General features: G+C 42.9%; 1 long non-coding RNA gene across 1 annotated transcript in view; it reads left to right on the top strand.

The window, feature by feature from the left end:
- Nucleotides 1-22589, top strand: part of LOC308307048 — a 674478-nt gene that overhangs the window by 554188 nt on the left and 97701 nt on the right. The window contains exon 2 of the long non-coding RNA XR_013963201.1: nucleotides 1469-1512. This is a non-coding gene — a long non-coding RNA (uncharacterized lncRNA). The remainder of the gene's footprint in view (nucleotides 1-1468; nucleotides 1513-22589) is intronic.

Genomic DNA, 22589 nt, shown 5'->3' with positions numbered 1-22589 from the left:
CTATAGCTCTGCTCTTCTTTGATCCGAAGCCTTGGATCCACTGCTGCTCAGCTTCCTTCTCCACTCCAGCCTCCACCTTTTGATCAGAGTCTGGCATAGCCTCAAATACTTGATTTTATGTCTGCTGATTCAAGCTAATAATGTCAATGTATTGCTATTGTACTACTGTTGTATCCCTATGGGGGCTTTTGCCTAGAGTTCCCTGATCTTGCATAGCAGGCATGCATGTACAAAACTCAGGGAACATCTCCAAACGCGGAGACCTTTAACGCTAAGTTTAACTGTATTCCATTTGTTGCAATAAATGTTTAAATCTACTTTGACGTGAGTGTTCTTGACTAAACTGCTATATTTATTCATGTTCTTATTGGAAATTGAAATGAAAATAATACAGTGGTGTAAAGTAACTAAGTACTTTTACTTAAAGGGATATTTCACTTTCAAAAAAACTTTTGGTCATTTTATTGTTTAATCAGGCTTTTATGAACACGCTGAACAGTTTTTAATTTGCTTAATTAAATATTTAGATATTTGATGTAAATGTTACCAGGCCCTCCTCCTGCAGGAGGCCTCACATACACACCCATTGTAACTTCAAATTCCATTTTAACCATGATAGATTCATTAAAACACCCGTTATTTTTTCTGGTGACTCATAATACCCTCCTAATACGTGAGCAGGCCGTGTTTTTTCGATGGGTGTGTGTATGTGGAGAGGAACTGGGCCTGGAGGGCCTGGTAACATTTACATCAAATATCTAAATATTGAATCAAGCAAATTAAAAACTGTTCAGGGTGTTCATAAAAGCCTGATTAGACGATAAAATGACCAAAAGTTTTTTTGAAAGTGGAATCTCCCTTTAAGTACTGTACTTAACTCATTCGTAGTTTACGGCCGTAAAGCCCGTTAATTTCTCTATGTCTTTCACTGCCGGCTTCTCCTACCTGTTAACGTGGGCGCTCGTCCAGTTCCCATCGTGCGTGGATCGGACACTGATGCATCGTGTGTTCGCGTATTCCATCAGCTTCTCAAATCCGTTGAAACTTTTTCAATTGATCAATAAGTTCTCCATCTGTAAGCCGCGGAGTTCAGACAGAAAGCTAACGGGCCAAAATAGAGGACGGACATCCGCTTCCGGTTCAGGGACTCCAATGTTAAGTTGTCCGCTCAATAATGTGTCCGTGTAGAAACCGATCACGGAGCATTAGTTCCGGCCTATTTTAGTTCCGCTTCGATAAAAAAAAAAATTAATTAATTTTTATTACATTTACGGGTTCTACGGGCATGGCAGAGAATGGGTACAAAGGGGTATTTTGAGGGCAGAGTTTGAGTTAAGTACAATTTTGAGGTATCTGTACTTTACTTGAGTATTTCCAATTTCTAATATGTTTACTTCTACTACATTTCGAATCCAAATATTGTACTTTTACTTCGCTACATTTTTTGAAAACCTTAGCTACCAGTAAGACTCCCTAATCGGGAGATAAGCGACCGTTGGTCTCCACAAATAGGCCAAAAGTTTGTTTTACCAATTATCAAGACATACGGGCAGTTGACAGTTTGCCATGGTACTCATTGAAGTTGAATCTCCATATATGGAGATAACCTACGCATCACACTAAGTCTGACCTCACCAGTCCATATTTGGGCATGAGCAACTTATGTCTCCATATATGGAGATATGATGACATCACACAGTCCTCAGCCGATGATGTGGCGTGATGTCATACAATACACAAACGAGCCCTACAGTATAAAGGGGCAATTCTTGCCAGGAAAGAAGCATTTCTTCGACTCAGACCTTATCGCCAGGTTTGGCTTATAGCAGCTGTCGGTAGGACCATATATGGATTCTGTTAGTGTGGATCTCCTAACAGGGCATCATCTGGGATACAATCCCTTTTATGCCCATATATGGAGATCCCTAACAGAATCCCTTTCATGCCCATATATGGAGATCCCTAACAGAATCCCTTTTATGCCCATATATGGAGATCCCTAACAGCATCCCTTTTATGCCCATATATGGAGATCACTAACAGCTAACAGAATCCCTTTTATGCCCATATATGGAGATCCCTAACAGAATCCCTTTTATGCCCATATATGGAGATCCCTAACAGAATCCCTTTTATGCCCATATATGGAGATCCCTAACAGAATCCCTTTTATGCCCATATATGGAGATCCCTAACAGAATCCCTTGTATGCCCATATATGGAGATCCCTAACAGAATCCCTTTTATGCCCATATATGGAGATCCCTAACAGAATCCCTTTTATACCCATATATTATGGAGAAATCCCTGCTCTGAGTATCTGACATCAGTGTGATGTCACCTGTTTATGCCCATATATGGAGATCCCTGCTCTGCGTATCTGGTTGCTATGGTAAACAGTTGGTTGCTAGGGTAAAAAAACATGGTTGCTATGGTAAACAGTTGGTTGCTAGGGTAAACAGTTGGTTGCTAGGGTAAAACCATGGTTGCTAAGGTGGTTGCTAACGTACACTAACAGACCAGCAACAACAGACTGTTGCCACAGCAACGTACACAAAGGTTTGTGTACACATGTGGTGTGATGTCATACTGATATGAGCAGGGCAAAGGTGTGACGTGTGACGTGTGACGGACGGACGGACGGACGGACGGACGGACGGCCGGTGGAGGTTTTCATAGTAAACTGCTCCCTGACGGTCGCAACTAGTTACTTTGCAGTTATACATTATAATATATATATATATATATATATATATATATATATATATATATATATATATATATATATATATTAACCACTTTGTCTTTAGCCTTATTTTATCCCTTGGCTATTTGAAAATAGCCGATCTACAAGCTCACAACGTGTCGCGATGCGACGCATTGTGAGCTTGTAGATCTGCTATTTTCAAACATTTTGTACTTTTACTTTTGGCACTTTAAGTATATTTTGATGCCAATACTTTCATACTTTTACTCAAGTACATTTTGAATTCTGGACTTTTACTTGTAACGAAGTATTTCTATATTGCTGTATTGATACTTTTACTTAAGTATAACATGTGAGTACTTTTTACAACACTGAAATAATATGTTCATGAGTTTATTTTTTAATTTGGTTTAGCTTCAAGTGATACCATTAGCAGGCTCTTTTCCAGACTGGAATGAGTACGTAGATAGGGGATCTTGCGGGGGAAAAAATAACTTCTGGGGACTCAGATTAGGGGGATCTGAATGAGTAAAACGATATAATCTCTGCTCTAATAATATTAGCTATAGCTACACCCATCCCGAGCTTCACTGCATTAGAGAATATGTGGACTGGATGGATGCCATAGGACTTCGTCCCGTTCTTTTTGCCCATGCCATTTTCAAGGTCTTGTGGGACATGACTAATGGAGTGTTGTGCTTAAAGGATTGTGGTGTCTGGTATGGAGTGCTCCCTGGGTCATGGTGAAGTTAATTACCTGAGATTGAGCAGTTACTTTGTCCCTCTCCAGGGAGGTAGGCTACTCAGTAGACAGCAAGAGGAGGCAATGTGTCTTGAACCGGTTACATATCCAGGTCACAGTTGATAGAACACACGCACGCACGCACACAGGCATGCATGCATGCATATTGTTATGTTGTTTGTTTGTTCATTCTTTTTCTTGTCCGTTCTCCTGTTGTCAGTTTGTTCGTTTGTCCGTTCGTCCGTCCGTTTATAGCCTTCCTTTAATTAACCAGATAAAAACTCAATGAGCCTTAAAAGCTCTTTTATGAGAGGGACCTTGCCAAGAGGACAGCACAATAATCAAACGAACATAAAATAACAAAATACAAACAATTAAAAAAACACATTAAAATAAACACAAATTAAAAACAGGGATGGCTGCATGGCAAAAATGTTGATGCTACAAAGATGACAGCGTTCTACACGTTTAAGCTCTAAGTCCTTCAAAAATTGCGACGGAAGAGATCAGTTCAGTTAATGGATGAAAAGGGATGAGAGAGACGTGAAGAAATCTAAGGGAAAAGAAGAAGGAAAGAAAAAAGCACAAATCCCCCATGAGCAAGTGTTTATCGCTGAGGGATGGGGGGTTGGGGGGGGTTACATTCAGACTAGCCACAACTAGTTGGCAAGTGTGCAGTGAAGCCTGCCACAGTGTCAGGACATGGCATTTAATGGAAGCATGGCTTAAGAGACTCTTACATCTTTCATTTCACTTGAAGTTGCCATTCACTAATCCCCTCGCCAAAGTGTAATGCTGCTGGTTTAAGCAGCAGAAACCCCCAGATTTATACATTATTATCTGGAACAAGAAACTATAAATGATGTCATTAATTGGAACTAAATTATGCAGTGTGGAAGGAAGCATTTCCACATCATGGGCAGGAGTTTGGTAATATGGTGTGGTCTAAATCCATCTGCAGGGGAGAATTGGCCTAATCCTTTACTTTCTGCTCTGAAGGAGTATCAGTGGCACTATAGAAACTGTACACTGATGGTCCTGGTTGACCTCTGCCTGAGAGCTGCATGGAGTGGGATGTTGATGAGAGAGAGAGAGAGAGAGAGAGAGAGAGAGAGAGAGAGAGAGAGAGAGAGAGAGAGAGAGATAGAGAGAGAGAGAGAGAGAGAGAGAGAGAGAGAGAGAGAGAGAGAGAGAGAGAGAGAGAGAGAGAGAGAGAGAGAGACAGAGACAGAGACAGAGACAGAGAGACAGACACTGTTTGTGACACTATTTGTCATCTCAGCCAGTCAACCTGCAGCTATGTGGCCATCCATCCGTAAACCTTTCCACTAATGTGCTTAATTTCACAAATGGCCGTGGCTTAGTTAGAAATGACTTCAGGTTAATGGACAGCAGCTAGACAGCGGCAGCAGTGACAGTTACTTCAGGACCATGGACAGCAGCCGCAGTTACTTCAGGACCATGGACAGCAGCTACAGTTACTTCAGGACCATGGACAGCAGCTACAGTTACTTCAGGACCATGGACAGCAGCTGCAGTTACTGCAGGACCATGGACAGCAGCTACAGTTACTTCAGGGCCATGGACAGCAGCTACAGTTACTTCAGGACCATGGACAGCAGCTGCAGTTACTTCAGGACCATGGACAGCAGCTGCAGTGACAGTTACTTCAGGACCATGGACAGCAGCCGCAGTTCAGAACCATGCGCAGCAGTTGCTCTCTCTCTTTCTCCCCACAGGCACACGGTTGCCCTCTCTCTTTCCTCGACAGAAATATAAAGACATTTCATGTTGGTTGCATGCCATACTGCTAGAGAAGCACTAGCTCTGGTCCATAGCGTTAGTGGAGTTCTCCCCAACGCTATGTTCCTCTACCTCCGTATCTCCGTGGCAAAACCGGAAAACCCAGCCGTCTGGTCCGAAAATAGCTAAAACTATTTCGCCCCTCACCAAACCAAAGGTATCAGTGGACAGTTGAAAGCTTACTCTACATAGTGGACGCAGTCTGAGCCCCCCACCACACGCTTAAAATACATTTCTAGGGCGCTAATGAAAAATGTTTCTAATGAAAAATAATCCACCGGATGGAGAATCCATTGCTTCTAATTTTTTTTTACTATTTGTCATCGCCATCACGGCACCTACTCACTACTGCCGCGCAGGTCAGTCGCACATTGGGTGGAATTCAGCTATGTGACGTTGGAAGCATTGTTTCGTAAAACCAGTCTTCAACCAGGAAGAGTGTCTCCGTCAGGTGGATTATTTTTCATTTCGCCCTAGAAATGTATTTTAATCATATGGTGGGGGGCTCAGACTGCGTCCACTAAATAGACTAGTAAGCTTTCAACTGTCCACTGATACCTTTGGTTTGGTGAGGGGCGAAACAGTTTTTGTTATTTTCGGACCAGACGACGGTGTTTTCCGGTTTTGCCAAGGAGATACAGAGGTAGAGGAACATAGCGTTAGGGAGAACTCCACTAACGCTATGGACCAGAGCTAGAGAAGCACCAAAAATATCTGATCTACAAGTTCACAACGCTTCGCACTGCGACGTGCTGTGAGCTTGTACGCACAAAACTACTGTAAATGAGGCGCTCCATTTCTTTCCATCACAGCTCGTCTAACACGCATAGCAGTGGTAAACTTTGTATTTTATCACATATTAATTATGTGATCAATTATCGCAAAATTATGCGGTGCAAATTATTATTACTATTATTATAACTTTTTTTTTAAATGTAATCCTGGGCTCTGCTCTCCCTCTACCGCGCCTGGGGAGACAACGTACTGACCTCATGCTTCCTTCAATGCATGAGTAGTCCAAGTTGTTTCTTTTCCCCGGGATCGACGTAGCGCGTGGAAGGAACACGTTATTCCAACCAGTTCCTTTCCCCTCCATCAAGCGCACCGGCTGGCCAGGGGGAGGCATTAGTGAGACCAGGATTACCGCATGTTTTTGTGAGGGTATCAAACCTAGGAGACACAGGGAGAACATGCAAACTCCACACAGAAAGGCCCTATCGCCGACCCCACCTAGGGTGTGGGCGCTGATACACGCCCCCCAGCACCCACAGCGTCCCCCGGCGGGAATCGAACCCAGGACTGCGCCACTGTGCAAATTATTGAGCGTTGTTGTTGAGCGTGAGTGTTGTGTTCAGATCTAATGGATTTTGATGGAAATCAATGTGTTGATTGTTTTCTTCCAAAATAACAAAGTCACCTGTGCTGCTGTCACTGCTCGAAGCTGGTCTTAAGTTGGAGTGCAAAGTATGTGGGGAAGATAGCAGATCAAACTTCATTTGAAGATCAACACACCCCAATCACAAAGATGCCACTCTGGGGAGACGCAAAAGGTGCTATACCAGCCGGTATACTGTAGCATTGGCGGAAGATACGGCCCATGGTGTCAAAAGGTCATGTACATATAAACTCCACGTGACAACTTCACTTCACATTCGATAAAGCCCTCACATGGTACAGACAAACCAGAACTATTGTGAAGTGGCAATGGTATGGCATCCACTTGTGCATTTTTTTTAATTTAGGAGCTGTGAGAATCTGGGTCAAAATACCATTTTGAATCCTTTTCCAAATACTTCTCTTTGATTTATTGAATAATAGTGGAACTGAATTGCCAGCAAAGTGCAAACAGCCCATTAAGTTGCCAGGCTTGACACACTAATGCCCAGACGGACTGTGGTAATGTCTGAGCAAAATAGCAAGGGACATTTTCTATGCTGTTCTGCTGAATTTGGGGTAAACACAACAATCTCATACATCATTAATTTATCCCAAGTGCTGTGAGCGTCTGGCGAGAGAGAGTCACATCATTGGTATAGTTCAAAGCAACATTAATGTTTGCGAGGATGACATTCATGGTCTAGGAAAGATTAGCCTTTTGGCCCACCAAACTATTGCATTTCTCCTCTGCTGCAACATTTCTCCTTGCTTGACTCTAAAGACTTAAGTCCTTTAAATATGGTGGCTGCAACGCTTAAAGGGATAGTTCAAACCCCAAAAATACATGTTTGTCCCTATTGATTACTCACCCCATGGAGACTTGAATTCATGGATATGTTTGTTGTTTATGTCGTTTTGGGGGTGAACTATCCCTTTAAGGATGTTTTCATATTTCATCAAATATAGCATGGACATCAACATTCATTCTGAATTATTCTAACATTTCTCTGCAGACAGGCTGTATGATGATGTTGCATGTTCTATTGGTTACGTTATTTTCATTCAGAATCTTCCAAAACGCCTCCTTAGTGTCAAAGGAATAGTCAGTGTGTCTTAAGCTAACAATGTGACTCCTACGATACGCTGCATACACATTTAAATTGCTGAGTAGATTTTAATAGGGTGTGTTTATGCCAAAGGTGCCTCAGCTTACTCCATGGACCAATTAGGCTGTGGATCTGCATTCAAGCAATGTGATTTCCTTCTATTTACAGACTAGCTAATTTGACAAACTGATAAGGTCTCTGCTCTTTTGTAGAAGGCCTCTGTATACACACTGAACATCAGTATGGCTATTATGGTAATTTGCCAATATTAAGATTGCCTCGCCCCCTTTTTGTGAACACCCTTGTGGTCTTTGACAGGGACATGTTGGGGAATCGAATTAGGGAATCGGATTGTTAATACTCTCAAACAAGAAAACATACAAGATGTATTTCATTCGGCCCTATTTAGACAATAAATCAAGGGCTTGGCGCAAAAAGGGCCCAAGTGACATTTACATTTTTTTTCACAGGACAGCTTTCCATTGATTGTAATTATTTAATTAAAAACAATATATTTAAGCAATCTATACTTTAATACAGATTAGGCTTCAATGAAAGTATTTTAAAATATACTTTTTTAATGTTGTTTTTAGTTTATTTATTGCAATCAATGAAAGGCCGTCCTGTGAAAAAAAATTGAAATGTCACTTGGGCCCTTTTTGCTCCAAGCCCTCGAAATGAGAGGTAGGTACCAACAGTGGCTGTGCTGTGTTCAGAATCATTGTGTCCAATAGATATCTGTGATATTTTGACATATCGACTTATCGACATAATGTATGTATGTATGTATGTGTTTGTTGTTGTTGTTCTTCTTCTTCTTCTTCATTTATGTTTCTTTTTTTGTATCTCCCCGATGGCCGCATGTGCAAATTTAGCATTTAGAGCCGTGTCTATGTGTATAAGGCTTTAATATAAACACAGCCTGTCCATCAGTGTCTGGCTGTACTAGGTGATGCTGGAGGACTTCAGAGGACAACAGCGTTTTTTGGCAGTCTCAGAAAACCAGCTTACTCAGCAGTCAAAATAAATGTGCAGTGCTAAAGTCCATATTGAGGTCACAGTGCAATAGTGGTCTGTGATCTAGCACAGACCTGAAAAGCACAATCTACTTCAAATGACTGGATAGACTATAATGCCTTTTTGGTATTTCAATCCAGGGTTTATGTAGCACATTTCATACAGCAACCCAATACGCTTCAAAGATCAAATAGGAAAAACATTTTTAAAAAATTGAAAGGAAAAAAGGACAATCAATGTTTCAAATAAAAACACACAAAAGGGAAACTAATCTAATACGGATATAAAACCTAGGTAAATGCGATGCTAAAAAGATGTATCTTCATATATATCAAAATCATAATACACATACATATTGTTTAAGTATTTTAAACCCGAGTCCTGACACTCTATTCCTTCAAAATTGTTGTATTGTGTGTAATCGTTTCCTAACCTAATTTGCCTGGGAATCTATTGTTAGGTACCGTATGTCTACATTATGACGGATATGCTCTAAAAGTGAGAAAGGCATATTTTCTTTTTTTTTTCTTTTTTTTGAGCAGTGGATGTGTCATAATGACAGAGCAAATATTAATATTATGCCACCTACCCTTCCCAGCAGTCAGATCCAAACATTTGCTGTGATTTATACTTCTCCCTCTTTCTTTTAGATTTCCCTAGAGAGTTGTGGAGCGCTGTTGAAAATGCATCCCTGCCTCACAGATCAACAGTGCATATGACTTTTTTATTAGACTATGATATGTACGATGCGCGTCTCACCGGCGCCTGACTCCCCTGTGCCCCCATGCTCACTTCCCTGGAGTGCATTGTTCGCTCCTGGGGATTGTTTGTTGGACTCTTGGGTGACTAAAAGGGAGACATATCGCAAAGCCACATAAAATGAAACACGTAATGGGAATGAGTCTTGTTAACGACTCATATCCCAGCTACTCAAATTCACAGGACATGTGTGTTCATTCAGTGGCTGTGATACAGTCAAGGGCAACGGTCAGATAACCTAAAGCTGCTGAGCTCTTGAGAACATAATGCCAAATCCTCAAATTCACATTTTGGCACTGTAAGCAAGAGCTCAATGTTTGTTTGCGAGGACAGGACAGTACTAAAGTGGGTGTTTGGAGGACTTCCAGTCAGAGAATATACTGTATTCATGATGCCAACCCAATTGGTATGCAATGGCCATCAAGACTTACAACCTGCTGGGTGTTGAAGCTTATACTGAAAATGGCACATTGTTATCAGGGAATGTAGCTCATAACATGGAGTGGTTGAAAAAGCTCTGTGTTATAATACTGTTACTTATAATACTACTAAGTTACAAAAAAATAAAATATAATTATGTCATTTAATGATGTAGGCAGAATACAGAATTCACCCTTTGTCAGCCTTCTCATTGGTCCCTGACTGACCAACCAGCAGGCTCTTTCTGCCTTGTCCCACCATGGTTCCGCCTTTTTTATGTTGAATTAGCTAAAACATAATTTTTTGAGAAATAAAAACATTTAAAAACATGCCCAGTCACTGTACTGCACCTGAGAGGCTCCTTTTTACTGAAACCAGACTTTTGTCCCACCAAGACGTGTGTGTGTGTGTGTGTGTGTGTGTGTGTGTGTGTGTGTGTGTGTGTGTGTGTGTGTGTGTGTGTGTGTGTGTGTGTGTGTGTCATTATATTTATGCCCTTTCCACGGTGCAAATTAATTTATCATCAGGACCCCCACCGACAGACACACACACACACACACACACACACACACACACACACACACACACACACACACACACACACACACACACACACACACACACACACACACACTGTCTTTAGACAATGTTAAGCAGAAACATTGCGGGTAGCTGCCTAGCAAAAGAACACAACAAGATAACACATAGGGCCCCACTGTCTGTCTGTCTGTCTGTCTAGAAAGGCCTGTAATGATGGCATGCTGTTGTACCACACCACATATTACCCAGGTCTAATACAGCAACGGGAACGCCTGTCCGCTCAGAGGAAAAGGTCAGTCACTGAGACTCTAAGCCTCCTTCGTGGCAGGCGGACACTATGCTATCTGACAACAATAACTGACAGGGGGAGGTGTGCATGCACCCAAAGGCTCCCAATTACCGCCTAACGTACTGTCTGTCAAAGGCAAGAGCCATTCGAGGTGTGTGTGTGTGTGTGTGTGTGTGGGGGGGGGGTGGGGGGGGGGGGGGGTCGACTGACAAAGGTTCACTGTGTTGTGCCGATGTAGGGAACACATACACGTGTACACACACACACACACACACACACACACACACACACACACACACACACACACACACACACACACAACACAAACACACACACACACACACACACACACACACACACACACACACACATACATACACATACACACACACACACACACACACACACACACACACACACACACACACACACACACACACACACACTATGACTCCCATTGTGTGCTTTGCTTTCCACAGCCTCTGCTTCCCAGCCTTGGTACGGTCTCTCTCTCGTTAAAGTACCACAAAAGAGAAAGAGAGACAGTCTGACACAAATCCTATGCTTTGAAGACTTGTTCTTGTTGTTGTTTTTTTCTTGGGATGCTTTGGTGTATCCAGGACTAAATTAAAATAAGAATACATTGCAGGCCTCACATAGGAGTCATCACAGTTGCTGGAGTGCTATGAACTGGAGTTCCACAAGGACCCTTTTTCAGATGCCGCTAGTGAACTGAGTGAGTTTGCCTACACGTAACCTTGATGCATGAAAACGGTGACACTCTTTTCACCTGTACATATTTTGTTCCGATTGTATTGTTTTGTATTGTGTACACTTCTGCTTTGGCAATGTAAACGTATGTTTTCTCATGCCAATAAAGCCCTTTGAATTAAAATTGAATTGAAAGTGACAAACTCATGGAATCCCTTGGGAAGGAGAGGCAGAAAGCCTGGCAGGATCTTGTAGAGAACATCAACATGTCTCAGAACAGCAAAAAGGCCTTGTCTACTATCCCAAAACTAAACGGTGCTATATCCAACGTAACACCAAACCAGGTTGGGAGCCAACTGGTGGCCAACGGGAGACGAGCAGAAAAGCGCAGGGCTAAAGGACAACACCATCTCACCACCACCCACCATCCACCAGCAGTCAGCAGAACATGTCCATTCTAAGCCCTTCACCTTTGAGGAGTTTGAAGCAGGACTAAGCACCATGAAGATGGGCAAAGCTGCAGGTCCTGATGACATACTGAATGAGATGATCACTCACCTAGGCCCAGCCGCCAAACAATGGCTTATGAAAATGTATAACACCTGCCTCCAAACCCAGCACATACCAACAATCTGGAGGAAAGCCATCATCATTGCTCTTTTAAAACCTGGGAAAGACCCCAACCTCCCCACCGGCTCATCTCCCTACTATGTATCACCTACAAGCTGTTCAAGAGACTACTCCTTACCCGACTATCCCCCACGATACGTAGACACTGAGCTGATCAAAGAACAAGCTCAGACCCGGAAAATCATGCTCAGGCCAACTGCTAAACCTCACCCAATACATTGAGGAAGGCTACTAGAAGAAGCTGATACCAGGTGCTGCCTTTGTAGATCTGTCGGCAGCTCATGACATCGTCATAACACAGACTGCTGATCAAAAAAACGTTTCGACATGACAGCGGATGCCAAACTGTGCAATATCAAGATGTCTCATATCGGCTCTCTATACTGTTGTTGTAGCAACAACATTGCACTGCAGGCTTACGTCACTTAAGTCTCGCAAGACGAGATTTCAAACACGAGTGAACCGCTTTATGGCAGTATCTCAACAATAACATTACCATGGAGTAATTTCTGCATGTTAGCTCATCAGTGTGTTTATAAACAGCAGAGGAGTACAGAAAAAAGGGATTTAGGAGCAATGTAAATACGTGGAATTGCTTATGGCCCAAGGCTGCCGTTGTGAACTGTATAAGGTTGACACGTGAGCAACATATCTTAAGCTCCCTGAGCCATTACACACCCAAACACACCTCTCCCCATCCCACCAAGCCCCAACAGTCAAATATTCTAATCTAATTCATATACAGTAATGCTGCAGATGCTTGCTTCAAAGCATAAAAAAGGCATTTGGGGACAGCCCTGGAGAGACATACTGAAAGGTCTGGCAACACTTTTTCTTTTCCTTTTTTTCTCCCTTTTTGCAGCAGCAGCAGCAGCTGCAGGCAAGTCCACGTTGAGTTTGATTTAATGAAGGCGATGCCAAACCTGGGTTATTATTCACCCCGGGGACAACACCGGAGAGACTATCTTGTGTGTCAGGCTCAGAAGATGCTAGGGGGAGGTTTCTTTGAAATGGAAAATTTGTATTTAACATTCCATTTTGATTAATTATATTGTGCTCCTTATTAACATCTGCGCTCTCAGCGTTGCTACGTGGAAAGTACTATAGGCCTATTGGGGCCAACCAGTGGCTCTTCCAAGTGGTGGAAAAATAACAAAAAAAAAGTATTGGTAAATGTACTTTAGTAGAAAGTACTGATAATGCAGAATGTCCCATGTCACAAGTTTTCTTCTGAAAATAGCAGATCTACAAGCTCACTGTAACATCGGCTATTTTCAAATGGACAAATTGTATATAGGGCTGAAGTGGACAATGTATGTTTTGTAATAATAATCTAAATCTAAAATGTAATTAGTAACTAAAGCTTTCAAATAATTGTAGTGGACTGGAGTAAAAGTACAATATTTGTCTCTGAGGTGTAGTGGTGTAGAATTAAACGTACTGAAAATAGGAAATACTCCATAAAGTAAAACAATCTAAAAAGTGTACTTTAGCAGGGGCTGGTGGCGCTGTCGGTAGCGCTGTGGCCTCACAGCTAGAAGGTCCTGGGTTGGGGGGGCACGGTGGTGCAGTGGTTAGCACTTCGCCTCACAGCCAGAAGATCCTGGGTTCGATTCCCGCCGGGGGAAACTGTGGGCGCTGGTGGCGTGTTCCTCCACCCGCGTCATCAGCACTCACACCCTAGGTGAGGTTGGCGATGGGGCCTTTCTGTGGTGAGTTTGCATGTTCTCCCCGTGTCTCCTTGGGCATAGGCCCTCACACAAAAACATGCAGTAGTCCTGGTTTCTATACTACCTCCCCCTAGCCAGCCGGGTGCTCCCCAATGTCCCCTGGCGCGGCAGGGGGAGAGCGGAAACCAGGACTACAGGTTAGGTAGTCACCGGGTGAGAAAAATGGGTTGCAAAAATCGTGGGATAAAAAACATTTAAAAAAAAAAGAAGGTCCTGGGTTTGATTCTTGCCGGGGATGCTGTGGGTGCTGGTGTTCTCTCCACCACGTCATCAGCGCCCACACCCTAGGTGAGGTTGGCAAAAGGGCTTTTCTGTGTGGAGTTCTCCCTGTGTCTCCTAGTGTAGATACCCTCACAAAAACATGCAGTAATCCTGGCCTCTATAATGCCTCCCCCTGGCCAGCCAGGGCACCTGATGGAGGGGAAAGGAACTGGTTGGAATAATGTTATTTAGGTCAGTGGTTCTCAACCTGTGGGTCGGGACCCCCAAGGGGGTCCCCAAATTATTTTGTGGGGTCCCCAGATGATTAACTTAATGTGCAACATTCTTTTCTCACTCAACAGTAAACAAACCAACATAAGGTCTATGTGTATAGAGGGTTTATACACATTTCTAAATTGACAATTTAAGGACTTTTTAATACCTCTAAAAAAATTAAACATTGGCCAAATTGTCAGATTTTAGAGGCAGCAATTGTGAAAATAGCAGATTTACATGCTCACAACGCCTTGCGACACGAGGCCTCTGCTATTTTCACAATAGAACCATGTTATACAAAATGTAATGGCTCAACTCTTGCTCGTAGGATGGAGGGGTTCACAGTTAAAATATGATTATTTTGGGGGTCGCGGCTTGAAAAGGTTGAGGACCACTGATTTAATTTACGTACTTTACACCTCCGGATATTACATAGTGGCTGAGTGAGGAACCCAACTCGGAGCAAACATTTAATCTAGACCACTGGTCCTACGAGATGCCAGTCACTCACCGCCCACAGCCCTATAATTCAATAATTTGGGGCCTCCTGGCTGTAAGTTGTGGGTGAGTTTAAAAAAACAGGTTAAAGGAGATCAGCTACAGGTGAGGGAGGGAGGTGTTACCCACACACACACACACACACACACACACACACACACACACACACACACACACACACACACACACACACACACACACACACTCACACACTCACACACTCACTCTCTCCAGCACTCTCACAACCAGGTCGCTCATGACAGCTCATCGATCCCCCCTCCACCCATACAAAAAGTCTTAAGTCAACCTACAGCAGCAGATGTAGACACTTGTGACCCCCACTACTTCCCTGCTCCTATGCTCATAAATAATGGACGTCGGCGAAGCATCTGTCAACTTTTCTGTCAACCTTCATTCCAGACGGGAAGCATGCAGACAGGCGGGGCCAGAGAGATGTCTTACATACACATAACAAACACCCTCACAGAGTGAGGTGCTCCTCGTGCCCCTGACACCCTGACACCCTAGCTCACCTAACATGCTCTGTTCCATGTCCTGTATCCACCTGGCATTCTCCTTTACACAGACACACACCCACGTACAAACTGTTATGTGAACTGTATAGACATGCACCAGATGCAGGCACAATACCTCACTCTAGAGTTGCCACCTCACACACACTCCCAAACTGGAAAGAAAATCTAAAATAAATAAACACAGATAATAGGTGAGGCGAATCAGGCGATGTTGATTGAGAGGAAATGTTCTTGTCTATATTAAATGGCTCTTCAACACACGGACCCCCATCTGCAAATACTTTGTGCCAATAGTTTGTAAATACATCAAAGATGCGACTATAATCCATTTAATATAAATCCATACTAATGGATGAAGCCAGTAAGGCTGGACGTGACCGGACGCCGTTAGGCTAAATTTCCCACATGCACACGCAGGAACAGCACGGAACAGTGCATGCTAGAACCATAGAGTTATAGGCTATACGAGTGGCCATCTGATCAAGTGGCTATTTGCATAACAAGTTGTGGGTTTCCAGCAGTGACTGTATACATTGTGCGTGCGTCCTCATAGGCTAAATGGCTCCATTACTGTGGTAGGTTCTGTTTGAGATTTGTTCAAAGCAAACTTTTAGTTTCCCTACTGCAGCGCATGCAGTAGATGTGTGCTCCAGGCGTGATGTCAATAAACGTCCCCCTGAAAAAGAAAACACCAAAGCACCACTGGATAAAGCCTTGGCCTAGAAGAAATGTCATCAGGTTTCGACCCTTAACCACACCAGTTGGCGGGTCAGTAGTGATTAGCCAAATCACTGCCCCTCTCCCCCAGGCTTCCATTTCCTCTCCCCTATGCCAGAGCCAACAGGAGTCTCTCTCTCTGCCTTGCGTGTTCTTGGGTGATTGCGGGCTCTGAGAGCAAGGCATCCCCGTATCCCACTTTGAGAACCACTGTGTACTACAGGGTATGTGTACCAGGTAGAGGTAAACACATGCCTCTGGTGGTCTCCAAGTTTCTATAGACCGATTTCTGAGTGGCAGTCATAGCTGCGGTGTCAAGCAGCACCTCTTCGCACAGCGACACGGCAGCGCTCTAGAAAAGGGTCTATACTGTTACATCAGCTCCCATGCCAGTGCCATCTACCTCTTCCTAATTCCTGTCTGTGTGTGATTGGGTGACTGGAGACTGGGGTACGGCACCTCACCAGCAGCAGCGCTTCACCAATCTGGTGAAGTCTATATTAGAGCCTGAGTTAATCTGTTGTGTTTTTCTGCACCCAGAGACCATGTGATTTTGTGGACCTCACCTCGCCAGCTCTGCCAGCCTAAGCCAAGGCCTCAAGTTTTGGCCAAGTCTTTATTTAACTTTATGCCTGCTTTTGACGTTTGCATTTTTTTGCTTGCTGGGCTGCGAATATTATTTAAACGTATCGTTGCCTCTGTGTTTGCCTCTGTGTTTGGGTGGGTGTGTGCACGCGAGTGCGTGCGTGTGTTAGAGTTCCACAGGTCTGTTAGGCCGCAACAGGACCAGAAACCCAGACTTTATTAGATTTCTCTTAGTATTAATAGATCGTGCTTCGGTAGGACTTAGGTTCACTGAACTTCTCTCCTTTCATTGACAATGAAAAGAGAGTTCATTGAGTCCTAATTACATTAGTAAGTCTTGTCTAGTCTTGTCTTGTCTTGTCTTGTCTCTGAAGCCCTCAGCAGTGGATGCAATTCTTTTATCTTCACAGCGCGCTTCAATCGATTTTCTTTTTTGCATTGTTTTATTGTTTTATTTGTATTTCTTTCCCTTCTTTTTTTATGTCCAACTGAATTGACCTAACTTGAAACCAACTTCACTGCACTGAAGAAGTTCAACTTCATCTCTCGGCTCGAAAAAAGTCGTCTTGCAAAATGGATCAGCTGAACGTAATGCTCTCATGGGTATCCTAATGAGAATTTATTACGTTTAACCCCACCACCAAATAATAGGCTAATAATAGGCTAAATGGAAAGGATATTAAATAAAAGCCCTTTAAAGAACATTGCTCACCATTAAAGGGATAAGAAACCCCGCCTCTAATTTGTTTTATGGGAATTCAGAACATGAAAAGATTTCTAAAATGTAGGCGTGGTTATCTGCCGTTGTGGGGGGAGGGGGCGGAGTAATGCGTGTTCTATCAGAGAGACAGAGCGAAGCTGTCAGCAGTGGGCACTGGGCAGTTGCTGTTTCCATTTCGGAAACATTTTTTAAAACCAGCCATTGGAGGTGTAAAAAGTATAAAGATTCGGCAACTCCATGTTATATAACCAATTATAATGTGCAAGTATTTTACAAACAAGCCGTCTGAGCTTTTATCCATGGACATAACTTTCTCCAGCTCTGGACTGTTTTACACGAAACCGGAGAGGGACGGACGCTAGGCTAACGCTGATAGCTATTTTCTGTATGTGTGTAGTGTAGCCTGTGTGTGTGTGTGTGTATGTGTGTGTGTCGTGACAGTGCGCGCGCACACACAACGTCCACACAAAAAGTAGCAGATCTACAAGCTCACAACGCGTCGCTTTCGAGACGCGTTGTGAGCTTGTAGATCGGTTATGTAGACGAGCTGCCGTAGTAGCAGCAGCTTCTCATGTAAACACGTTTGTTTCGGCTATTTTGTGACAGTGTAGTGTGTGTGTGCGTGTGACACGTGTTTGTGTGTGGTGACAGTGCGCGCACGCACGCACGCGCACACACACACACACACACACACACACACACACACACACACACACACTACAGTCACAAAATAGCCGAAACCAACGTGTTTACGAGAAGCTGCGGCTACATAGCCGATCTACAAGCTCACGCATTGTGAGCTTGTAGATCTGCTATTTTTCGCGCACACACACACACACACACACACACACACACACACACACACACACACACACACACACACACAGAAAATAGCTATCGGCGATAGCTTAGCGTCCCTTCTTCTTCTGTTCCGTGGTAAACAGTCCAAAGCTGGAGAAAGTGTGTCCATGTATAAAAGCTCAGACCACTTGTTTGTAAAATACTTGCCCATTTTAACTGGTTATAGAACATGGAGTTGCCGAATCTAATCAACAAGTGCCCCACTGTCTGCGACAGCCCTGAGCCCTACAGTCTATGCTCTGAACAACACGACACGAGACGCCACAACAAGGGCAGAATGAAACCACGCCCCCCTTGATACAACTGTATTAAACAAACGTTAATATTAATTAGATATGCCTACGTCACATTGCACTCTAGAACAATGATAGCTAATATTTAATGAGTGGCGCCAAAGTTTTCTTTTCTTCTAGAAACTGGAAGTATTCAGAAATAGCTGCAGAGACCAGCAGAAAGCTCTGAATCCACAAGGCTATAGGCAAACTGAACCATATCACTGCTCCCTATCACAAGTGACTCATTGATATAATATATATTTATAGAAAAAGTGATTTTGTGTTTCATGCTCATTTAATGAGGTAAAAAAAATATATATGTTTGGAATCCAGGGCATACTGGAACACTGCATAGATTATAGACCAGAGCTTTATTGATTACCGAGGGGACATTTGTGTTTTGGGTTAATATATCACTGTCTTACGTCGGAATGGGGAATGGATCTGTTCTGGATACAGCTATATTTAATCCATACTGTATTCTCATCAGATGGTAAGACTTATTTATTATTGTGTGTGGCATTCATGTGATCAATATACAGTGCAGTATTATAAAGGCGCACCAGTTGCCTACAGTGACATTAAGGCATGATAGTCTATTGTCATCATTAGTGTCTGCAGAAAAGGCTAAGACAAAGGAATAAAACAAATAAAACCAGTGGATCAGTGAAACGGGTATGCAGTTGGCTGGGGAAAGCCACATTGAAGAGGTGGGTTTTGAGAGCTGTTTTAAACAAATCCTTTCTTGCTGTCATACAATATGCTTGTGTCCTGTTCACTCTCCATGACAGTTCGAACTGACCAAAATACGCTACTTTCGTTATGTCTGGCCTCCAAACCGTGGAGACCATCTGCCACAGCAGTTGCATGTCCCTGACGGAATGGGCCCTGTGGTCGGTTCATCAGACGATTAACTTTAACGATGATGCAATGTCTGCAATACTCTATTAGGGTCGGTGGAGGAGGACTCTGTTAGGGTGGGTCTAAGAGCGTAGACAGGCAGACTGACTTTGGCTCCCGGTGAGGCGTCCTCTAAACCAGTGGTTCTCAACCTGTTGCTCGGGACCCCCAGGGGGGTCCCCAAATTATTTTGGGGGGTCCCCAGATGATTAGCTAAATGTTAACATTGTTTTCTCACTCAACAGTAAACAAACCAACATAAAGTTTAATTGTAGAGGGTATCAGCACATTTCTAAAGTGACAATTTAAAGGGGCCCCACCATGCTTTTCAAAATATATATTTTTTTATTCATTTTTTTACCACTTTATCTCATGGTTCCACCTCATATAGTCTCAATAGAATATAGCCTCCCAAAAAGTACCGCCCCCTTCTCGAGGGGGCCCAATAGGAAATGAGCCCCTCTGTGACATAAACAAGGGGCCAATCTTCATTCTCATGTTGCATGTAGATCTGTTATTTTCACAATATAACCATGTTATACAGAATGTAATGCCTCAACTCTTAGTGCTCATCAGGGTGTTAAAATATGATTATTTTGGGGGTCGTGGCCTGAGAACCACTGCTCTAAACCAGTGGTGTAAAGTAACTAAGTACATTTACTTAAAGGAGTAGTTCACCACTTTTCAACCTGTCTTCATATAATAGGTCCTCACTAATGTTCATGATAAAATATCAAAAAAAAAATTCTACTCAGTCCAAGTCTCCTGGAGAGCTGTGGGAAGTTCAGAATCCATCGTCTTGTGACATCATTATTTTCCAAAAAGAATTGTAATCAATATTTTTGAAAAAGATATTTAGATTTTTATTATCGCGAGAACAATTGCTTCCACTTTAAAATTGCAACTTTTCAGGAATAGAAAGCCTGCAGTTTCTATAAGCTGGATTGGCAATCGATGATGTCACAAGACGATGGGTTTCTGACCTGCCCACAGCCCTCCTCTGAGAAAAAAAAAAAAAAAAAAAAAACGAAAAAAAATATATATATTTTTGAGTGAGGACCAATTATATGAACATAATGTTGAAAAGTGGTGGAGTGCCCCTTTAAGTACTGTACTTATAGGTAAAATGAGGTATCCAATACCTCATACCTGTACAGGCTATTCGAAAAATAGCCGATCTACATGTATGATGTTGTGAGCTTGTACATCTGCTATTTTCAAACATGTTTTACTTTTGGTACTTTAAGTACATTTTGATGCCAATACCTTTGTACTTTTATTCAAGTACATTTTGAATTCCAGACTTTTACTTGTAAAAGAGTATAGGCTATCCACATTGCAGTATTGATACTTTTACTTATAGTATAAAATGTACTTTTTACACCACCGGAGGATATATTGAGATTCTCCACCCCGCAACAATGCGCAACATGCATACGTTCTCCCCGAATGAGGCTAGCACCTACAGGCATGTGCACACATAGACATCAAAGGGGGCTTGAGCCCCTGCCCTTTTATCCGTCTGTAAACTCTCCAGACCATGAATGCCGTTTTTACTATGGTGAAAGAAACGCAAATGCCCTCTTTCCATGCCATACCTGAAGACAGCATTCAAGAGAATTGCCTTGCCCAAACTCTCCTGAACTTGAATGCTTCATCTTATGTTGAAATAATTGCAATATCTGTGTAGGAATCCATGCCGTACGCCACATCTCGAGTATTCACTTGATAATGCTTAGTTCAGTATGGTATCAAGCACCGAAAATAGCCGACCTCCAACGCGTCGCGCTGCGACGCGTTGTGAGCTTGGAGGTCGGCTATTTTCAATATGTTCACCAAAAGGCCCTTTTCATAAATGTCAGATCCTGCCTCTCTAAGATTCTCTGCACGTCCCTGAGCACCTACACCCTACACAGTACACACCCTGTTCCTGCTCTCCCTCCAACTGGCCTGACGTTTGTTTGAGCTGTGCTAACCGCTCCTACATCTGTCCCCCCTCATCTGTCTGTTTGTACGTATGTCCCGCCCCATCCCAAATTGGCCAAGCTTTGCGGGACGCATAATGAAATTTACTCATAAATGGCGCAGCTCACTTCACTGGGTGTGATTTGTTTTTTACAACCACTCGCTATGGCGTTTGATCAGAGACAGACGGGTTAAAGAAAAGTGAACAAACTAAGAATGAATAAAAAAAATCAAACCTCGGTTCGAAGTGAAGCGGTGAACTTTTATTCTATGTGTTCTAGAGTTATGAACTCTGTGATCTATTACATCTATACAGTTATGGACTCTGTGATCTATTCATTCTTTATATATTCTGAATTCTACATTCTTTATATATTCTGAATGAATATATAAAGAATGGAGGGCTGAATTATCATGTGAAGCTTGACCAATCCTCAAAGTATCCATTCATCTGACCGGGAGGGACACTACACACATATTCTGGACGTACAGGACAGATAAAGCCTATTCATTCTAAACTGAAATGGCCATATATGGACATGGGACACACATTTTGCTTTTTAAAAAAGCCTATTCATTCTGGACTGATATTCTGGACGTACGGGACAGAAAAAACCTGTTCATTCTGGCCTGGAGTGACCATATATGGACATGAGGTGACATACATTGTGTTTTTGAAAAACCCTGTTCATTCTGGACTGAGATCACCATATATGGAAATTAAACAGACGTTTTTTTTGTTGTTGAAAAAACCTGTTCATTCTGAACTGAAAGGACCATATATGGGCATGGGACACACAAAGCCACTCATAGGAAGCGGTTTTCACCGCTTCAAAAATAAGAGAGAAAGAGAGAGAGGGCCGAATCAAACCACGTTGTCTTCGGTGCGAGTACAGTGATGTTGCAGCTTGAATTGTTTAAGCTTGCACACTAAAATGGCTTATCAGAGTTGTATGCACTTAACTGAAAGCAATGCCCTTTTTAGTCGGGAGGTTATGCACTAAGACTAAGAGCCCTTTCTCCAGAAGATGCCATAAAAGTGTAGCACTACACTTCATCATGAGCGATTGCCACAGTCACATTTTGTGTGTGTGTTGTCTCAAATCGAAGCGGCAGAAGTGATTGAGGGAAAGAAAGTGAGCGGATGGCAGATGCTGGTGCTGAGGGACTGGCACAGGGTATTGTTTGCCTGCTAATCTAAGTGTGTTTTATCTCTCCAGTCT

This window comes from Nannobrachium achirus (genome assembly GCF_963921795.1).
Source record: "Nannobrachium achirus genome assembly, chromosome: 21".
NCBI lineage: Eukaryota > Metazoa > Chordata > Actinopteri > Myctophiformes > Myctophidae > Nannobrachium > Nannobrachium achirus.
This window is presented reverse-complemented; position numbering and strand designations above follow the sequence as displayed.